This window comes from Dermacentor andersoni, chromosome 4, assembly GCF_023375885.2.
Source record: "Dermacentor andersoni chromosome 4, qqDerAnde1_hic_scaffold, whole genome shotgun sequence".
In the NCBI taxonomy this organism is placed as follows: Eukaryota; Metazoa; Arthropoda; class Arachnida; order Ixodida; family Ixodidae; genus Dermacentor; species Dermacentor andersoni.
Genome location: NC_092817.1, coordinates 99,602,762 through 99,621,795, shown reverse-complemented (window position 1 = coordinate 99,621,795; position 19,034 = coordinate 99,602,762). Strand labels below are relative to the sequence as shown.

The following is a 19,034-nucleotide window of genomic DNA, read 5'->3' as shown; positions in this document are numbered from 1 at the left end:
GTGTACAAGTTCGTGCAGCTTTGAAGTCTCATGTAGCTGCCGCTTCCTGGTGGCCTCTGCCTCAACACGGCAAAGAGCTTCGCTTTCTTCTGCCGTCGCATATTCCACACTATGCATCTTCAACGCCCGAGCGACTTTCAAGAGAACGGCGCATTCCTCGGACGTTTCCGCAGCATGAAACTGAGCGCCGCTTCGCCTTATCGACGCCGTCTCCGCTGCAGCAACTGCCACCTCGTCTTCGGCCTTGAGCGCGCATAGCTACGAGTGTGAAGCATTCTGAGACGCGACCGGCGAAACCCCGCGATCGGGGATGAAGTTAAAGAAGAAGAAGAAGGGAAGAAGAAGAAGAAGAAGAAGAACATTTCCGTGACGCTGACGTAATCGCCTACGCTCGCCTCTTCCTCACCTCGCCAACCAGCTTCCTTCCTCTTCACCACCACAACCCGCCCCTCTATCCCAGCTGTTCTCTATGATAACTCACAACGCCCAGCCGACTTGAACTATCCGCACAATGGAATCGCATTGAAATACGAAGAGAGGAGGAATGAAGAGAACAACAGAAACGGCGTTTGTTTTGTCCTTGTTCTTTTTGAGTCCATGTCTGTCAAAGTTTCTTTTTTTTTTTCATATTTCGAATTCGCAGCAACTCACTCACTGTACTGTCGTTAATAAGAAAAATATACTCAGGCATGCAAACTCTTCCTAATATGGCCAAAGAGCGTGGCGCTCTTTGGCCATACCTGGTCCTTGCGCCAATAAAAACCACACATTCATTCATTTCTTCCTAATTGCTCCAAGAGACCATACTCTTGATAAACAAACAAGTAGTCTGATTTTTTTTCTTTCGTTTTTTTTCCCCTACTACCTGTCTCACGGAGGAATGCTCCATTTTCTATGAGCGGTGTGTGTGTTTCAGGTGCTGATACAGCAAGTCAACCACTTCAGCTGTGGATCCTTTCGTGGGCACAAAGCTTCCTGTCGCAGAACACGTTTCACCGGCAGAAGCCACGTAACTCGGTGTATCCTCTGCCCGTTGGGGAAATGGGGCCAGGGTGGAGTATACGATCATGCTAATTACTTACCTACCTCAAAATTTTGAACATCTCATTTACAGTTCTTCAACTATCTCTATGCTTACTGAATCTCAGCATACAAATTCTATTAGCCTGTGAGTGAACAATTTGAGGTTTGCGTTGAGCCTTGCACCACGGCGTGACGTCAGGGTGGCAAAAATTCGGTTGCGTATGAAATTACAGCTGTGCGCAGTAAACCGCTCGCGCACCAAATTTTGGGCACGCGTTAAGGAACCACACGCGGTCCAAATTAATCCGGAGCCATCCACTATGGTGACTTCCATAAGCCCTGTATTGATCTGGCGCGTTAATCCCTATCGATCAATCAATCGGTCGGTATATCTGCGAATGTTTGTCAATTTTTCGAAGTAACCACTTAAGCAGCCAAGGCTTTCCATAGGGGGCTACGATTAGCCACTTATAGCTGTCGACGCCAGCCATTTGAACGAAAAGGTGAATGAAATATGAATGAATGAATGAATGAATGAATGAATGAATGAATGAATGAATGAATGAATGAATGAATGAATGAATGAATGAATGAATGAATGAATGAATGAATGAATGAATGAATGAATGAATGACATTTACTTGCCACTCGCAACAGTGGAGGGACATCGATAGGAAAAGTTCAACAGCGCTTCATGGGCTCCCGAGTCCTACATTTCCGGGCAACAAATACGACAAGACAGCTGAAACAAAGAGTAGGCACAGGCACATCGAACTGAACAAATAAAACAAGAAGTGCAGCGATGCAAAAATCGAAAAACACACAGTGAACTAAAATAAAGCACCCATCAGTATAACGGTAGGGATGACTCATTTAGAAAGTTGGCTCAATCCGACCAGGTGCAGAATAACGAAGGTATTCCACTGCTAGCAATGCTACGAAGTGCGGGCAGACAATGACGCAACATGTGAAAGCGGTATTCAGTACGCGGTGCAGCGACACGAGAGAGTGAGAGAGTACGAAATTTACAAGGCTCGGCACTAGAGGTCAGTAGCGCTGCGTCACCAAGAATTGATACATTGTGCAATATCGCATGCTTGTGCCATCGAGCAGGTCTGTTTCATCGCACGCCTAAACTTCGTGACGTTGCATTGTAGCGGCGCTGTGCAAAGAACATCGCCCTACTCAGACATACAGGCCACGTTTATAGTATAATGAATTCGACAGAACATTCATATTTGAGCTAGGTATGGTTGATGATGATTTATTGGCATCCCCTTTGAAACGGGACGGTGAATGGTCACCTAGCCCGCTTGATTTATTCAGGTATACTGCATACGTTTTTCATTCTAGAATTTTTACATACACCTCCATAATCTTTTTTTTCCCTCTAAACTTCTTTCTCTACCTTGTATCGCTACCGATGCTTGTAGCGGATCCGTTTGTGTATCAGTTTGTTCCCTGATTTCCCCCCCCCCCCCCGATACTCTAAAGGTCTCTTACTTAGCTCGACTGCTGACCGGTTGGTGCTTTCATCCACTTTAAATCCAAGCTCTTCTGCAAGGTGTATGTTACTTCCGGGTCTCACTGGCTGAATCCCTTCGCATTCCATTAGGATGTGCTTAGTGGTCTCCAGATTTATGCTGCAGCATACGCATGCCTTATCTTGTTGCGAATATTGGTTCCGGTATGTTTTTGTCCTTAGGCAACCAGCTCGTGCATCGAATAGCAAGGCACAGCCCTTTGTGTTATCGTACAAATTTTCCCTTCTAATTTCTTTCTTCCCATTCTTGTAAATATCGATGGTCTTTTCTGTTTCCATTCTTTGCATTAAATTCACTGTCTCTGTTTCTCTCACTTTCATATAATCAGGTCGGTGTCCCCAGTGCCCAGTGGTGACGCAAGAAATGCCGGAAACAATGTACTCCGCGTACATTGCTTGAATCACTGAGCACTGTACAACTGCATAGGCGCTTCAAAATTTGCCAACTGTATTTAACGATCGTAGAATTGGTGTTAGAAGTTACCGTGCTTTCTATCTGTGTGATTGTTCGTAGAGCGAAATTTCGCCCAAATTGGCACGAAGAACTGCTGCATATTCTCAGACAGCATGTAAAACCTTAAAATCGAATTAAACAAGCATTGTTGCGTGAAACCGCTACAACCAGCAGAAATTCCGCGCGACAGTACGACAAAACACGAAGCATACTACGGCACTGAAGCAGACGCTTCAGCGCCAACATTACACGTCATTCAGGCGCTGGCGGCAGGCGGCGCGATCGTGTACGCCCAATAGCGATCTACGCCACATTCCTTATCTGCTTACCATACCAGGCCTCCATACCCTAGACCCTAATTTACAGCTCCGTATTCCGCCCGAGCTTCCACGACGTGACTGCACCCTTCTTGTCCGTCTGTGGCTTGGAGTAGCATTTTCAAATGCCTACTCTTTCCTTATCAGAATGGCCAACAGCCCACTGTGTGACTTCTGCGGGTGCAATGAAACAATCGAGCATCTTCTTTGTCAGTGCTCTCGTTCTAACCCACAAAGAGCAGTCCTCTCAGCCACCTTAGACAAACTGGACAAGCGCCCAATGACAGAAAACAAGATCCTTGGAACCTGGCCTACGCGAACATCAGCGCGATCCGCTATGAAGGCGCTGCTGCGATACTTGAAAGACACGGCACTTTCTGACAAATTGTGACTGTACACTGTGTGACGTAGGACTGTACGGTGACACTGCGTAAGACTAGGAACGCCTTTGCGGGCTGCGTGACAGTGCCCACAGAAATAGTTCGTGTGTACGTGCGTGTGTGTGCTTAGTGTTTTTTTTCCTTTTTTTATCCTTCTTTCTTTCTCACCTATTGCATCCCGTTGCCCCTCCCCCAGTACAGGGTAGCCAACCGGAGATAATCTCTGGTTAACCTGCCGGCATTTCTTTTGCCTTTCTCTGTCTCTCTACGCCCAATGGCGAAGATACAAACCTTGGTTTTATGTCGGATACGTACTGCATATCATTAACTCTGTAGACTCTATGGACAGCAAGTCGGACTCAAAAAAAGACACCGGAGTGAAACTACACGACCTTTTAGTCCCCATTTAGGCCCTATCAAAATGCAGCCGCATCAGTCGAGCTCGAACCCGCGACTTCAAGCTCGCGACGCCACAGCCGCTGGGCTACTACGTTACGGGTAAAGACAAGTTCGCGTGCTCCCTCGTCGACTGGTGTTCTCGAAAAGAACGCGGCGTCTCGGTCGTAGTAAAAGAATTACGGGTTTACGCGTTAGTTTAGCTTGATTTACAGCTTGCTTGTCTGGCGCTACCTGCGGCTCCAACTATATCACACTCTACTCACGTCGCGAGTGGGTATGCGCAGCAGCGCTGTGAATGCTGCCAAACTTTTCATTTTCTTTTCTTCTGCTTTATTTTTTCAGTACACCCTGTTGAATGTATCGCGAAGTGCTAAAGCCATTTATGTTCCAATCGGTGGACTATATAATCACGGCAGCGTGAATTCGCGCGCGCAGTAGCAGCTGGCACGGTCTCGCCGACCTCGCTTCGTAAAGCACTCCACAAAAATTAATGCGGCCTATACACCAGCGATACATTGGTTGCGTAATCAAGCGATCAATTCTCAGTGGCGAGATCGCTCCTCTAGGAGCAGATTGGAATCGTTGTAGCGGAGAGTAAGGTGTCGCTTCCGTAAGGTATACAAGTTTGTCAAACGGGTGACTGAGACTATCGTCATCTCTGCCGAATCAATGAATCATATGTAATGACTTGCACTTTAGACCAAAAACATAAGTATGAATGATAGTATTGGTGCAACGCTTTCAATTAAATCGTCGACAGAAGACTAACAAATACACGAGCTATCTAGACAGCCTTTGCTTATTGGGAGGATTGTCTTGAGAAATGGCGCGCCGCAACTCCTTGCTACTGACCAAGGAATGAAGTTCACGCCAGAGCTAACGCAACAAATTTTGAGCCTCCTCTAGTAATTCATTATTCCTTCGTCGAAACATATAGACACCACGGGAAACAGAAAGAGAAGCAGGGCTAGCTACTGCCTCCCGAAAGGAACACATGACGTCCACTGCTCGAAGGGAAGGGGAAAAAAGGAAGGGAAGGAAAGGAAGAGCAAGGCACAGCGCAAGACATCACTCAGAGAGAAACAGAATTGCCAACGAGAGTCGAGTCGTCGCAGAACAATAACCTACCACTCATAAATTAACGGCTTTACTGAACAACTGTTCAGTAAAGCCGTTAATCTGAATTTGAAAATCGTGTTCGCCATGTTACGCCGGCATTAAACACAGACTAAGACGAGGTTCACCCCTTTGTCACATTTGCCTATAACGCGGCACCACAAGACTCAACGGATTTTCATCAGGATTCGAAGTTATGGAAACTGCGCCTTATTTCTGTCTATTTCACTTGAGTCATATCTTAAACTGAGTTTTCGCTTTTCGTATTCTCTTATACTGCTTTCTTGCAATGCCATTGCATCCTGTTGTAGTACCCACGCGATCTTTCGGCATAGGAGATTCCCATACAGTTGTTAGGCTATGGCACCTCCTTCTACATGTGTGTTGTAAGTAATCAATTAAAAAGAACACTGCCAGGAGACAATACTCCGCTACTATGCTTGACGCCATCAACTAAGGAGTTATTACGACGACAACGCTCTTTTTTTTTTCGCCAATCCTCCTAGGGATTTTGGGAGCCCACCCAGTTAAGTACAAAGTGTCAGCAAAAAATTTGACGCACGAAGCTACAATTTATGACACGAGAAATTGCTCTCGCCGGTAGCATATTTCCCGGTTACTCTGTGTAACTCGTAATGTGATTCTTTCTGTCATTTGCCCAAACATTGCGGTAATGGTTCATATCGATTCAACTCAATCAACAATCAACGCATATCATAATGCATGATGCCATTACATAATTCTTAGCAGGAGGTCCGCCCACCACGGTTTCCTACAGGAAAGAGAGAGGGAGGCTGCGAACCTCGACACCTCATTTTCAGACATACAGTGCTTGAGTCGATAAACACCCAAACACCTAGAGCTTCTCAGGGCATTCGAGATTGTGAAGGCGTGCAATGCCACTTATCACCATTTACGACAGACGCTGTTCAAGTTTTGGTTTCAAAGTCTGGTTTGGTTTCGAAGCTCATTGTTATATCTTTCTGTCTTGTTATATGAGCATCGACTGTACGGTTATCTCTTCCTCCACCCCCCTACATGGGTCACTGCTTACACCCAGTTTGCGCGATGTCTCCCCCCTTTATCTTCTAAAAATTCCTTGTTTATAGGTTGTACTTACTAGGATGTTTAGGATGGATGGATGGATGGATGGATGGATGGATGGATGGATGGATGGATGGATGGATGGATGGATGGATGGATGGATGGATGGATGGATGGATGGATGGATGGATGGATGGATGGATGGATGTTTGGATGGATGGATGGATGGATGGATGGATGGATGGATGGATGGATGGATGGATGGATGGATGGATGGATGGATGGATGGATGGATGGATGGATGGATGTTTGGATGGATGGATGGATGGATGGATGGATGGATGGATGGATGGATGGATGGATGGATGGATGGATGGATGGATGGATGGATGGATGCTATGAGCGTCCCCTTTGAAACGGGGCTGTGGGTTGCGCCACCAAGCTCTTGTTATTATATTCCCTAATGTCCTACCTATGTTAAAGAAGAAAAAAAGGAAAGAAACAACACACGATGCATTCTCATAACCAAACTTTCTGAATCCCTATAGTGAACTTTGTTTTTGCACGCCTCCTTTGTTCGTCGTTTCCCTACTTTTCTTCCGCCAATCTTCCAATCGCCGCTTACATTTTTTTAGCTTCCTTCTGCTCAGCGCCGCCTAACGCAAACATGTTAACCAACCAATGAGCCAATCAACCGATCCCTTTGTTGACTGCCTCCCATCTTTGTGATAATACAATGTTTTCAGTTTGTAGAAGGGGGTATGAGAAGTCACTTTTCAACTGCCTTGGAAACAGGTACTTCGGAAATAAGCGCTAATCGTCGCATACTCCCCATCAGCTGTCGTGCGATTGTGTTAACCGTTCGGTAGTTTCGCTGGCTGAAAGTAAATGCTGGCGACGTCATAAGCCAAATCATGGGTGTCACAAGCCAACCACATCTGACTCCAATCTGTCTGTCCTTCTGTTCGTCCCTCCGTCCTACCGCCACTTCATTATTCCAGCCTACCTGATGATCAGTCTGTGCGTCGGATTAGATGTTGCATCCGTCTTTTCGGCCATACGTCTAAAAAAATAAATTGTGGGGTTTTACGTGCCTTAACCACAATCTGATTATGAGGCACGCCGTAGTGGGGGACTCCGGAAATTAGGGCTACCTGGGGTCTTTTAACGTGCACCTAAATCTAAGTACACCGGTGTTTTCGACTTTCGTCCCCATGGAAATGCGGCCGCCGTGGCCAGGATTCGATCCCGCGACCTCGTACTTAGCAGCCCAATACCATAGCTACTAAGCAAAGCAACCACAGCGGGTGGCCATAAGTGAGTGAGTGAGTGAGTGAGTGAGTGAGTGAGTGAGTGAGTGAGTGAGTGAGTGAGTGAGTGAGTGAGTGAGTGAGTGAGTGAGTGAGTGAGTGAGTGAGTGAGTGAGTGAGTGAGTGAGTGAGTGAGTGAGTGAGTGAGTGAGTGAGTGAGTGAGTCTGTCTGTCTGTCTGTCTCAGAGTCCAATAGGGGCAGAAAGGGTAGCCGAACACTCCTCCCCCCTTCCCGAAAGGAAATTCCTGGCTCCATCACTGCAAGATCCCGATTTTTTCAACCAACGTAGGGAACTATGCATTTCATGTCTAAATTACTTTTGCTTGTTTGCATCCTTGAAACGTCCCCTTTACCATATACATATTACAGCTACATGCAGCATTTGAATTCCAGAGCAGTAAAGATTACAGTCAGGCAAATGCCCACTATAAGGCGTCGGCTAGCCCTTTTACGATTGCGGGAAAACAAGAATGCGAAGGTGTCGCCGTACATCCGGCTGTTGGCTGTCTTTCGTGAGCGAATGTTTCCCGAGTCGTTTACAAAGTCGGCCACTTTATTCATCGCCACTTTTATGATGCAGCGAGTTACCAGAACGAGAGCAGAAACAAAGGAAGTGGGAAGAGAAAAAAAAAGAAAGAAGAGTAAGAGTGTCGGGTTGTATTCCAGCTTATGTAATTATATAACTGTGAAAAGGCGGTACTAATGAACGGATTACATATAGTGGTGTATATACAAGTTATTTACAAGCTCGACAATTATACATAAATGAAGATAGCTTCCAAAACGAGTCCCAAATAATTATGTTATTGATGATGATGGTGTGCATGATATATATTTTGCTGCTGAAACAAAGTCACACACAGCGTCAAACACGTCCCTAAGACTAAAACCAAGTGCCGAGGCCTTAACAGAGAGTAATACTGTAGTACTAAATTCAAGCCTATAGATGACTAAGCGGCGCCTCACAAATTCCTTTTTTTATTATATAAACTGTCGAAAGATTGAGAAATAATGATCAATAGATTCAATTTCCTGACAGAACTAGCATGGGCGATATCACCAGACCAGCCCTGCGTAAAAATGCCTTTAGCGGGAGAATGCGGCACCGTTAACTTAGTAATCATAACCTCTATATTCCTTGATGGGAACCACTGATTTTTTTTTCAGGGAGACCTGATATATTTGATTGCTGCCATGGACGTTATTGATGATTCCATAGAATTTGCACGTTTGAAAAATTTTCGGTGCCTAATCGTTGTGATGTACGTCGATACTAGGAGAATAGACATTATTGGTTCATTCAGGAATATTCGCGCTAATGATTCGGCGATTTCGCTTAAATGCAACCCATATAGTGACCCGGTATCCATCATAATTTGACAATATATCGCTCAGTGGAGACTAATGACAGGAATGCTTTTAAGGGTGGACATCTTGATGAAATTGTGAGTGAAGAACAAATAGAAAGAGAGTCTGTGACAATCACAGCAATGAATGTGGCCATTCAGAGGAAGTTTGCGCAGTGCGAGTTATCGCCAGAAGCTCAGCTTCCAAAACAGGAGTAATATCTCGCTCTTCCCGCCAAATCGCCTTCTTTGTTGCAGATGAACTTCGTCTTTTGCGGTGCTCCTGACTGTTTCGTAACGGTATTTCTGACTTTCGTGTAGTTCCGCACGAAATATCTTTCTTTTTGTTGTTGTTGTTCCTTTATTCGGAAATTTTGCCGTTTCCCGTTAGTCACTTCATTTTTCGATGCGTGGCCAATCGTCTTCCTCGGCGAGTGCCGTGTGTTAAGAAAACAACATCGATATCAAAATTTCAAGCAACGGTGAAGCTATACCAACTAGACCAGATGTATTTTCTAATGCTATGGCTGGCTCTTAAGCTATAGCAGTTCGTTTAAAGGCCTGCCATCGTTTGCGTGGAGATCTGACGAAATTTTGAAAGACTGGGTGCCGTCCGAGCCGCTCTTTCCCACAGCTTGTCGCAGGAAGTCGAATCCCCAAGTGATGATGCTGGGGACGTAAGACATTGCGTGTCATTGATTCGTCTGTCATGGCGCTTCTTTTGCTTGTTTTTATTATGCGCGCTGCTTATCTAATGCGCGTCTTGAGTATGGTACTTGGTCTTATGACTTCTAACTGCAGAGACCAAAGTGAGGTCCTATAGCTAAATGACGCGTCGCATACGCGAGGCCGAGGCACACGCGACCGATCGGACGAGCAACCGGAAGCCACTGATTTATTCGGGAGAGCGCGCCGCTTGAGGAGCCCCGAGCATGGCACATGAAGAAGCGCGTGCAAGTGAATCTGAAAGACGAGGAAGGCGTCGGCGCCACTATACTAGCCAAAACCATAGGGGCAGTATTAAAAGACAGACAGACAGAGAGAGAGAGAGAGAAGTGATTATAGAAGTAAAAAAAAGCGTTGGAACGATTCCACCGGGAAACATGGTACAGACGTAAAACAGCTCCAGCCGCGGAAAACTCGAGCTTATAGTATTTCCACAGAAAGAGACATCTGTGAACACAGAGAATTGGAGCAGCCGAAATAATCTCTACCTCCATCTCTCTACAGCAACCGATGTATAAAAGAACAGAACAGGACAGAAATATTTTAGTAAATGGCCGTATCAAAACGCCTTTAAAGATTTAAAAAAAAAATGTGCATACCCCCCAAACACACACCTTTTTTTCTTTTTTTTAAATGTGCATACCCCCAAACACACACCTGCCTCATTGATATATTATAGATAATTATTTTTTTTTCCTCTACGTAGCATGACAATCTACTGAACCATTTCCATTTTCCCTCGCCTAAATTCATGTAACAAAATTTTAGATTTTTACCTCCATTTTCTGAACAAATAAGCAAAGTCTGCCCGACTCTTGGCCAATCCCCGCGAGTGGGTAAGCGCCAATCTCATCAAGGACATCATCATCATCATCAAACACACACCTTGGAATATACATGAAGCGAGACGTTCGTGAAGGGGTTGATCAAACCCTATAAGTTTGCCCATTTCGTTCCTGCGTCTTTGTGCCTTTTGCGTCCCGTGTGCTCTCGGACACTCGTGCTATACGCAATGTGACACACGCGGCGATTCTCCCGAAGAGGTTTTTAAATTAAATTACAGGGTTTCACGTTCCAAAACCACGATCTGATTATGAGGCACGCCGCAGTGGGGGACTCCGGCAATTTCGACAACCAAGGGTTCTTTTAACCTGCACCCAACATCTAAGTGCACGGGTATTCTTGCTTTTCGCACCCCATCGAAATGTGGCCGCCGTCGGTCGAAGAGGCAGTTGGCGTTGGCACGGTAGAAGTGTATACGTGCGATTAAGAAACAATGCAAGAACTTCCTCAAACATGCAAGTTCCCCTAAAACGGCGAGCCTGTGCGGCTGCTCAGGTTGAGCTCTGTATAGCATCGTGGATGTATACGCAGCGCTTTCATTAAAGTTTTATCTTGCAGAACGTGCGTTAACGTCAGCGTGACGCACTTCCATTCTTTGTCTTCCAGAGGCTCTGAAGGCCGAGGAGCGTGAACACGCCGTAGTGGAAGCCGTTCTCGTTGTCTACAATTAGGAATACGATTCGGTGCGGTTGGAAAGTTCTTTGTAAGTGAACGATGATGTATATCATAACGAAGGGTTGCATCCCAGAAACCTGTACATGCGCGTCCTGTTGTTTTCAATTTTTCGCAGTGGGTGCTGTTGACTGTCCAAGCCCCAAGGAACCCTTTGTCCTGCAAGCAAGTTTTCACTGGAATCGTGCCGGTATGTAATCACAAAATAAAAAAGTCCTCAGTCGCTGGTTTGATTAGCATTCGCTTGACTCGTTTTAAAACGTGTGTCCTCGACCTTCACTGTGGAGAGCTATATACACTGACGTTTGCGGCAGTAACGCACTAACGAGATCTTTATACAGGCGCTTACGATTCACAGACCCTATAGGTGTTGCAATGAGAAATGCATCTTGAGAATGCGAAAAAGAGGACTGAACTTGTGCAAAATACCCGGCGACATTTCTGGCCGTTGTATTGCATGACGAGACAATGCACTATGACAACGTGTTTCGCAGTCGCACCTGCATAACTGTAAGCAAAAATGCGTTGTCTTGGCCTCTAGGGAAGCAAGAAACAATTCTTATGTTGGTGTGTGTGCGTTTGAAGAAAGCCGCTTGAACGGAAATATGTATGTTACTGTGAAGGTATTGCACTGAAGTTGTACGGACGATAAACAAAAAAAAAATAAAGAAGAAGAAGCGGTTGTGTCCTAATGGTTAGAGCATTGTGATGTTGTACTAGCCTTTTGTAAATTCCTCTGTGACACAAAAAGATTGCTTTATTAATATTTCGCTTATTATATGATTTATCTATTTCTCCTTTAATAAATTCGAAATTTAGAAAAATCAAAGTAAAAACACCAATTCACAGTTATAACATTATTAATATTATTCAAAATTTAACTTGCTCATCTTTAGGTCTATCCTTGACTATTTACTATTTCGATTTAAGCATGGCTGACTACCTTAACATACACATACTACTTTATTTCATTTATTATTGGTTCACTCCTCATCTTTGATCATTCATTTACTTTTATTTTTATTACTTGTTTAGTTATTAAATAATTTATCTCATTTCTAGATAACATTACCTCCCGGTTCGTGGCCTATCCCCCCTCAGTGTGCTTGTGCCATTAATTGAGACTCCATCATCATCATCATCATCATGCTTTGCTTGGCTGCAGAGGTTCGGTCCCACCAGCAGACTCGTGATTCATGATTTTTTTTTCTTTTTTCTTTACTTACGTGTGAACCATTGAGCCAGACAATAGCAGCACCCAGCCGCCACGGTCAGGAAACGCAGGAGGGGTTCGCGAAGGAAACGTTGCTTTAGAAGTGGCTGAAGCATTCACACAGAGCCAACAAATCAGGCCGCATGAAGAGGCCGCTGTCTCTTTTGCGAAAAGCAGAAGATGCATGAAGGCGATGACGCAAAGGCGACCGCGATGTTACTATTCACTCCTTCTCTATTCAAGGTTCCCGAATCACTTTCGTTTCACGACGGCGATCCATCGGCGCGCAAGCTGAAACTTAGGCACGTTCTTTTGAATGCGATAGCATTTAACCCCAACACTACTTTTCCGGATCCGGCTAGTATCTGGCGTCGAAGCCCTACCAGCGTTAAACAAGAAGAAATAAAAAAATCGTAATTAAATGGAATCGTTGGTTCAAACACACTTCGAAACGAGCACTTTGGAACTGAAGCAAAGAAACATTGTTTTAATCTTTATCTCCTAATTTAAATATTAGATTTCATCGGACACATAAAAGGTAGCATCAAAAGTTTTAAATCCGTTATTCCGGGATGTAAATCACACCGTATATATAAACTCACCGCAACGACCGCATGCGTGATTGATCTATATTAACAAGACGTTTGCAAAATTTAAAGATTCGGAAGATATGTGTCGCACTTTGGCATACTCCACTTCCTACTTGCTGTGATTAGCTCTGAATCATTTACGGTGCGCCAGAATCGCTCTAAATTGCGTAGGTCTAGTCACAATGAGCGTTCACAAGCTTACGAATCGATGTCACACAATGCGCCGTAGCGCCGAAATGCCATCGCACTTTCGCGCTATGCATCCGGCCGCTGGCGATTGCGGGATAGAGGCTACACACACGACGACAACAACAACAACTCACCTTCGAACAGGTTCGAGTCGACAGGTGTTGCTCCCGCGAGGCTGCGTCACCGTTTCATCAGTAGTAGGAGAGCGCAGCCGAGACAGCTATGGGGCTAGGACGGCGCACTAAACTTCACCGGCGCCAAAAGCAGACTGGAAGTCCACCAGTCGCACGCAGTCCACCGACACCACCGGTACGCCAGAGACCTCCACGTTCCGAGAGTGACAACGCTCCAGGGAACGGAGCCGAGAACCGCGCTCACGACGCCGACGCTTCGCGCTTCGCTGCGGCGAAAGAGAGCGGCACACGCCTTCTGCGGGGAGAAAGGATGACGCTGAAGGCGGGCAGGAAAAAGGTCGGGCGCGATGCGCCTGTGACGACTGCGACAGCGGGCGACGACGACTCCGCAACGTCGGCGCGAGTGCCCGAGAGCGTGGCTTTAACCGTGCGGGTCCCCGCGCGCTATCGGTGAAAGAGAGAAAACGCGCGCTCTCGCTCTTTTTCGCGCGAGTTTTTATGCTCTCACTTTCGCGGGAAGGCTCGCGGTGCACCGACTGTTCGCTTCTCGCGGTTCGTCACATTTATTGCGCTCCGCCGCATACCACGATTATGCGCTTCCGAAGCTTAACCTGGACGGCTGAGCGATGATGCTTACCCAACCTTGAGAGCCGGCATGTCTGGAAAGCGTTCGCCGCGGTTTCCACTTCATGCCCACGTCAGCAAAAGAAAAAGAAAAAGAAAAGAACGCGCTTGGTTGCGTCGCTCCGCGATTTAGTGCAGTACCGATACGTCGCAGCTGTTGGGACAATACTAGGAAATGTAATGGCACCGTGGGCCGTGTACCCTTACCAGTTCGGAGAGTCGAAAATCTTGCATAAATAGATGTAAGTAGCAAAAGACAACCGCGCGTGCAAAATAAGTGCAAAAGAACTGCAAGAGAAGAATTGTCACACGCGAGGGCAGAATTTCCTAATTTAAGTGAAATTCGTTAGCCGCGTTATCTTGAGCGCAGCGGTGCTGCTTTTCTTTTCCGCCTGTTTTCTTTCTTTTTTTTTTGTCTTTCTTTTGTGTATTAGGCTCTCGACTTTCCTGCCGTTGTGCATCTTACCTCGGTCAGAAGCATACGCAAATTAGAAGAATGATCACGCTTTGTTGTTGTCATTCCTAGGGCATTCCGACCTCGTGCAATTAAATGAAACTAGGCGATGCCTCATTTCACACACATACCTACTAGTAGCTGCATGATAACGTCGGCTTCAGGTCACCGTAGGAAAGAGGGTGGTTCTACAAACGCTAAAGAAAAACACCCTTGAATTTAAGAAAAATCAGATAGTTTACTATATGCAATGCCGTCTTCGCTAGCGACTTCAGATGAACGTTCACCACCACTCATAAATACATCCATTTTCCAACAACCTATGCAGGTTTCGGCGTTCATTGCACCTCCATTTGCTGTCTGTCATGCACCCTATTTGCGCAGTAAGGATATTGTGATTATATACTAAATTTAAATGTGCCCTATCCCCTATCATATCTCTCTTTCCTATTTAGTCCCTAGGTTTGTTTCTTTCTTTCTTTCTTTTTGTTACTTGCCACCTTAGGTGAGTGTCGCCTCCTCCTCCACCCAACCGCAATTGTAATTTCTTTCCTGCCGATTTAGTTCTTGCCTTTCGTGCGTGACAGCCTCCTACAAAATAAGCTAAATTAGCAATAGGAGAACTCATCTGTGAAAGCATTTGCCTCCATTGCCGCCGCTGTCCGTCGATGTCGCATTTTCGGAAGTAGACGACGCAGGAATGTTGGTCCTGCAATAATAAGTCGGAACGGCAAAAGTTGCAAAAGTGCGCGGCGAGCCGGTGTCAACAGGGTTGTACAGCCCCGCGCACGATCTGCCCACTGACCCATTCGGCACGTAAAGACGACCGCAAAAGTTCAAGGGACACGAGATTTGCATAACACACAAAAAAAGAAAGTTTAACTCCCGCGTAGCTAGCGTACATAGGCTTGAATTCAAAGTTTCACGTTGCAGTAGCATTTGCAACCTATACAGAATGACCCATTAATTTGGAGGCGTCATGCCTTAACAGCGCAGAAATTCGGATTTGTCGTGGAACGCATGTCCTGTGAGCTTTTGCGGCCGGATGTACATGAGAGCTGGCTTTGAAGTGGTCAGCGTTCCCGACCTTACCCTTACTGGCATTCGCCAAGTGCCACACACCTGTCTAGACTGGCATCCCTCACCCGCCAGCGAGCTCATCATAAATGCACATGAGATTTCAGCTGAACGAAAAAAAAATTATCAGAAAAGAAAAAAAAAGACGTGGCACATATGCTGCACGACGTCACTGCTGTATACGTCAAATGTGAGGTATCAGACTCTTTCAGTTGAAATAGCTCTGCATTGTCACACAGAGAACGCGATGAAATATTGCAGTGATAATTTCATGCAATACCGCGTTCCAAAGAACCCCTGCGTTCAGGCACAGCGCCTGGGTCGTGTCCACCCACTAGAGGCGGGAGGTTCATCTGAACACTTAGAAAGGCTTTTGCACACCCTCGGTGAGGGAGATAGTATCTAGTATACTCTATCTACCTGCCACTTGGTTGAGCTAAACTGGTTAACCTCCCTGCCTTTCCTTCTCCATGTTTTCCTTCCTTACCTGCTACTTGATCACGTGATTGTAGCTCAACGTTGGGGCCTGTACAGACAGCCGACACACAGATTTACCCTACTTCCTTTATGTTATAATTCACAGCCATCGCCATTGCTCATCAAGCTCTTCATCTGACTTTTGTTCATATAAACGCTTACTTTTCAAATATGTACCAACATGCTCAATTCGTCGCATTAATTACTTACCATGTTTTTTCTTCAGCGGCTTATGACCTTTAATTGAAGGTTTTCCAACTAGAAAGGATTTCCACAGTAAATGGTTGCGTACAGGCATCATAGTTTGAACGTGGCGTTACAAATTTTGAGCATGACGAATGACCCCTCACCACACCCGTAGTTTGCGGGCACATCTTGAATGCCTCGCTAGGAACCTTCCACACGACGAAGCCTGCTCCACGAAGCAGCGTGCCAGGCTATTATCGCGCGATGAATGCCCGTGCCGCTATAACAACGGCCACGTCCGTGCGCTCGTCCAGAACGGCGTCCACTCCTCTCCCGCTCGCTGGCGACCCGACGTTCCTCGTGCAACGCTGAACGACGACTTCCCGAACGTCGCACCATACCCACGGCACGGACTTGCTTGCTTTCCTATCCACTCGGCCACACTGCCACTGACTGAAGTGTCCCAAACCGGTCACTACCAGCTGGACTTTCACTTTCCCGTGACGTAAGATGGAGAGCGATGTAGCGACGAGCGATCGTTGAGTGAACGCTTAAGGGAATGGGTGAGGGAACTAACCCTTCTGATGCCCCTTCTGTCGACGCCCTTGAATATCATGCACTGTTAACAGCTACCGACGCAGTAGCAACGCTTACAGTGCCCCCTCTCCAAGCTCCTTTCCTCACTTCTGCTTGCGTTGGAAGAGCTAATCGACGTTCACTGAATGTGATACCCGTGAGACGAACGAATCACGAATACGGTCCCGGATTGACGCCTCTGAGCCAGAGTGTGGTTTACTCGCCATGATGAGGTTCAGTTTTCACGGCGTGGCAAGTTCACACAGAATGTTCTTGCTCGCCATTGCTTCCTTCTCCTGTTGAATGAAGAAAATTGCAAAGCGTTGCTTAAAGTCGTCAATATCAAATGAAACTACACACTGTCGTTCTTGGAGCATACTGTACGTTTATTCAAGTTGGCAAGACGCCGCTCATCTGTCGGCGGCATCTTCTTCCCAAAAGAAAGCAGCGGACCCCTGAAATTATCCTGTGTACTCTCTCGACTGAAGGCTCCGCTAAGAACAATGTCGTGCCTTTGAAAACACCTTCGCACAACTGCATTGGCACTAGTGCCCAAAAATAGCGAACTGGGCTATTGCTCTACGTCATCCAGATGTCAATCTTTCACCTGGCTCCAACTACCGGCGAGTCTGTGCAGATTAGCTCACCTATTCCCAACCCTTATCTCTGCAAACGTCACACCACTCCACGCTGTCGTAGAGAACATGCCCATTCACAAGCGATGTCCGCCCGGTATGAACAGCAGCATCGTCTGATCCACTCCATGCCCAGGTCCATTTGCACATACACTTGTTGATAATTCTTCAACACAACCATCGATCACTCCCTTTATTCGTATGTTTCACCTGCCTATTTATCGATCCGTTCGTAAGTCAGTCAAGTCATGTCAAGTACATTGCGCACCCATCTGTATATCCTCACAGAACGCCTTCTGCCTTGCTGTATCAGGCATACCTCAGTCTTCCCTGCCTGAACTCTGGAGGCGACGTGTCGGGCTACAGTGGGGCCGCCAATCCCACAAAACAGAGCTAATTAGAGCATGCAGCCGCATCGCCGAGCTGAGTCCACCGGTTCCTGCGTGTAGACACCGTGCGGAAGTGGCTCGTGCATTGTGGCTCACGACAGCGCAGGCGGGCGGCCCGGAAGCACAGGAAGAGCGGCGCGCACGGCTCCATAGAATAAGGAACACGGCGCTGTCTGCACCGCAGCGGAGGAGCGCGTTCTCGGCCGAATCACCGCCACACGAAGAGCGGAGAGGCGGACAGAGGTCGCTCGTGAGCCTACATCGAATACGAGCCTGAACAAGACGTTTCGTGCAGAACTACGTGACAGCACAAGTAATCTCGGTGACACGCCTTCGTGGAGTCAGTGACATGTGCACGAACTAAGCGTCGACTGAGCGAAAGGTGAACCTTGGTTATAGCCCCGAGCAATATGATCTCAATCTAGGCAATAAACAGAGGTTGAACAAGGAATGTCGCTGTATACCTACGCGTCGACAAGCGCACTTGTCTTGGTAAGGGTGGGACCTGCCCTGACGAAGACGAGTGCCTTTGTCGAAACGTTCGCTGCAGTGATATTCCGTGTTCGACCACCTGTTGATCACTTTGATCCTGCGTCTTCCTGTTAACTCATATATTATAATCTAGGTATGCCATGATATAGTATAACGTCAGAAAAAAATCTTCAGTTGTTGCAGCCGAAACCAAAAGGCATGGCCAATTTAATACGAGCTTCGATGAGCGGAGCGTTTGCATATATATATATATATATATATATATATATATATATATATATATATATATATATATATATATATATATATATATATATATATACCGGCTTGTGGAAGTTTGAATAGAAGTCAGCAGGGGAATTATGTTCGATAATATGGTCTGTTTTGTGTAACGGTAACCAAACACATGGTGCCCTTACCGGTGTTTCGCAGTTGCCTCGGCGCACCGCTTTAGAGATGCGCTGTTCTCGTCAACGTGGTAGAAAAAGCGAGGGACAGTATTCACCCTCCCACAAGATGTCAGCCCGAGGTCAGCACTTTCACTTCCGGCATGCAGCACATATCCGTTCTTGTTGCTCGTGGATTGCGTTATATACACTGATGTGCATCATCTGAATTATACCAATTACAAACTGAAATATATGGTTTCTTTTGTCCTTAGTGGTCGGCTCAAAAAGCGTTTGACTCTGGATTTCACCTTTGGTTTCATAGGCGATGAAGTGCGCTTCAATATTGCCTGCTCATGGAGAGCTTAATGTTTGCACATTAAGGATCGCACATTAAGGATAACGGATGACACGGACTGGTGCTTTCTGGTTCACTTA

At 46.2% G+C, this 19,034-nt stretch overlaps 1 protein-coding gene across 4 annotated transcripts in view; it reads right to left on the bottom strand.

Annotated features, from left to right (window-relative positions):
* The window catches only part of LOC126536540 (sialin-like), an 86,156-nt gene extending 69,573 nt beyond the window's left edge, over nucleotides 1-16,583 (bottom strand). Inside the window, exons 1-3 of one of the 4 annotated variants that reach the window (XM_055074073.1) lie at nucleotides 16,283-16,583; nucleotides 16,143-16,190; nucleotides 13,301-15,087 (exon numbers count right to left, since the gene is read on the bottom strand). The gene's annotated coding sequence lies outside the window, so the exon portion shown is untranslated. Of the gene's footprint in view, nucleotides 1-13,300; nucleotides 16,066-16,142 lie in introns of those variants that run through there. The other 3 variants (XM_055074072.1, XM_055074074.1, XM_050183552.3) reach the window with 3 other exon arrangements.
* Between the last annotated feature and the right edge of the window lie 2,451 nt (nucleotides 16,584-19,034).